This window comes from Sturnira hondurensis, unplaced genomic scaffold (assembly GCF_014824575.4).
Source record: "Sturnira hondurensis isolate 20B ecotype Veracruz unplaced genomic scaffold, ASM1482457v3 Scaffold0014051, whole genome shotgun sequence".
Taxonomy (NCBI): domain Eukaryota; kingdom Metazoa; phylum Chordata; class Mammalia; order Chiroptera; family Phyllostomidae; genus Sturnira; species Sturnira hondurensis.
Genome location: NW_028086682.1, coordinates 1 through 3,045, shown reverse-complemented (window position 1 = coordinate 3,045; position 3,045 = coordinate 1). Strand labels below are relative to the sequence as shown.

Sequence of the window (3,045 nt, the reverse complement as noted above, 5' to 3'; positions counted from 1 at the left end):
TCCTGATTTTTCCCTCCCTCCCTCCCTCCTTCGTTCCGAACACATTGCAGCGCCTGCCCTTTGAGGTGCTGCACTCGCTAATGATGCGCCCCCCACTGTCACTCCCTTAGCCCCCTCCTCCCTTCCTCTGTCACCCCATTGGCTGGCTCCGGGCCAAGCTCCCACAACCAGCCAGTGTGCCGCCCAGTCTTGACACGTGGCCACGCCCCACCTGGCTCTCCCGTGTTCTCATGGCGCTGTGCACAGCTGTACAAATGCAGCAGCGGCGGGATGGCGTGCAGACCGCCTGGCGCGTACCTCAGGTACACCGACTGGTGCAGAGCGGTCACTTTGTCGTCTGGCAAGAGGTGGTTGATGGAGACAAAGTCCTCTTGGAACTGCTCCTCCAGCAGGGTCACTCTGAGGGTGTCTGAACTGACGTAGCTGCGAGCACAGGGAAACCGGGGTGTGGCGTGAAATTCACTCTCTGTTTCAGATCAGCCTGCGCCCCGGTCACAGCTTTACAGGTGTCCTCCTGAGGGACACATCCTCATGTCCCCCAAACCACCAGTGTGCCAAGTCACACTATTACTGGTACGCTGGGGAGGCATCACTGCGCTCCCCAAACCATCAATGGTTTCCTCTTGCCAGCATGTAGAGACACTCCAAACCTGGTGGAGTCTGGAGTGGGGTCTTCAGCCCCCACCCCGTGGCTCCACCCACGGGCGCAGGCTCTGGGCCCCTGGGACCACTCCTGCTGAAGTGGGACGCAGCAGAGTGGTGGTGGTCAGGGGTGGGCTCCAGGGAAAGAGGAGGAAGAACCAAAAGAGAACATGGAAGCCGGTCCCCAAACTGAAGCAACAGGCAAGGAAGAAAGGGACAAGCTGACAGTGAAGAAACTGGGCGATGCTGAGGGAGACCTCCCTCCAGAGGGACGGTTCAGTGTAGGGAGGACTGTCCCACCAGGCGGCTGGGGCGGACAGAGACCCGAGGGCTGCCCGGGAAGAGCAAGCAGGTGGAGAAGGAAGGGGTGACTGAGTCCTTGTGCAGAGCAGAGGCCTGGGGACTGGGGGTGGGGGTAGGGTCCCAAGAGGAGGGGCGACAAGATGGAGCACGCCCTCTGGTGGGCCTGAAAAGGGGCCTCCATGGGGAATGCACACCCTGTTTGCCCTGATGGGGTGGAGTGTGTGTGAGCACACAGGTGCCTGCAGTGCACACACTGGGGTCAGCGAGTAAATGTTTGTGCATGATATGTGTGTGTGTGCACAAACGTGGTGGGTGATATGTGTATAGTGCCCACGATGTGATGTCTGTGGCATGTGAGTGGGTGTGTGTGTGGTGTACAGGTGATGTGTGTGGTGTGCCTCTGTGTGTACATGTGTATAGTGTGTGATTGTGTGTGGTGTGTGTAGCATGTGTGGCTTGTGTCTGTGTTTGTCTGTGAAGAGGAGGGTCTACAGGCACTTGAGTGGTGATGTCTGCTACTGTCGCTGAGCTGAATTGCAGCTGATTTGTGAGTCACCAGGGGAGATGGAGGCGGATCTCAGGGGTGCAGGCTGGGGGGCCTTGGGGGTTTCACTGGCTTCAGAGAAAGGAGCGAAGAACACAATGCATCAGATTTGAAGCTGGAGGCTCCTGGGGGACTCAGAGCAGTGAGTCCACCCAACTCGTTTCCTTGGAAACAAACAGGAGTGGTTTTCATGTCCCCCCTTGTCACTGTGCTCACTTCCTGGAAGGCTCCTATAACTCGGGAGCCTCCCCAATCTGAACCCAGAATCAAGAGCGAAGAGGGAACGGTGACAGCCCGGGCTTTCATGGAAGATGGTGGCTGCCGTGAACCAAAGGAAGGGGCAGGAGAGAGAGGGGGCCCCACATCAAGGAGAAAGCGGGTTGTCTCCGTGCACAAAGCCCCACGGCCGAGAGGGAACAGTGCCATGCGAAGAATTCACTGCAACGGTTCTTTCCCCCATGTGTCGCTAAACTACAGTGTTCGAATGGTGTTGCCTTCACCAAGTTGCTGACTGCTTGCACCTGGTTGTCTGGGGCTCCTTGGGGGGGGTGTGCACGGATGAGGACGTGACCCCCAGGACCAAGTGGGGTGGTGTCAGTGGGGTGGTGACTACAGGTGTGGCCTGAGGCACTTGGGGGCTCGTCCTCATGAAGAATTTTCTTCTCAGGAGCTCTTTTACCTCACGCCTGCATCCAGGTCTGTCCTGGCCCTCAGACACGGCCCAAAATGCCATTTCTCTGTGACCTTAAAGTGCAGGTGATGTCCAGCCTCACGGGGTTGCCACGAGGGTGCAGTGTGTCTGGAGGTGGAGCACCCTGTGAGCACCCAACTGGATGGTGGTCTTTCTTCACCACGGTCACTAGTGACGCTTGCCCATCTCCTGCAGTGCCCCGCCTCTTCAAGTTACCTTGGAAACCCCAGCTGGGCACAGGCGACAGTAGCGTGGTGACTCTTCCAGTCGTCAGAGCACACGGTCCTCCAGGTAGCCTCCGTGAACACCTGGAGCACGCCGTTCTGACCGCTCACCCGGACTGGCCAAGGCACAGGCAGGACCACGCGTGAGTGGCCAGCAGAGCCCTGAGGCCGGGCAGAGGTTCCTCTGCAGCCAGCTCGGACCCTCCTCCACCCACCCCGACCTGCTCCTTGCCCACAGCGTCCCACTCTCGCAGGGCCCACCGACCGCCGGGAACCCCTAAGCTCTCTCGGAGACCTGGTATGGCTCAGGGAGTCTCCCCGACCGAATTTCAGCTTCGTGGAATGTCCCTCCCTTAGCACCCAGCCCAGGGTCTCCCGGGTACTGGTTGGATCCCAGTCGAAGATGTGACTTGACTCTGGTATTGACTTGGACCCATTTCCCAGATGGGAAAGGCCAGGGCCAGGTGGTGCCGACCCCTACTGTCTGCAGTGGAGAGGCACGGCTTTACCACATCGGTACTCATCCTCCCCGGCCTTGCAGTCTGAGACGCCATCACATCGAGCCGTCAGTTCAATGCACTTGAAAGACGACCGGCACCTGTACTTCCCGGAGCAGTCGAAGTGGACTGAGAACAGGCGAG

General features: G+C 59.0%; 1 long non-coding RNA gene across 1 annotated transcript; it reads right to left on the bottom strand.

The window, feature by feature from the left end:
* Positions 1-300: 300 nt before the first annotated feature.
* Positions 301-2,926, bottom strand: LOC118998367 (uncharacterized). The gene is made up of 3 exons (XR_005068855.1): positions 2,914-2,926; positions 2,397-2,520; positions 301-423 (listed from the first exon to the last, which is right to left on the bottom strand). It is a non-coding gene; the product is annotated as an uncharacterized LOC118998367 (long non-coding RNA).
* Positions 2,927-3,045: the final 119 nt, after the last annotated feature.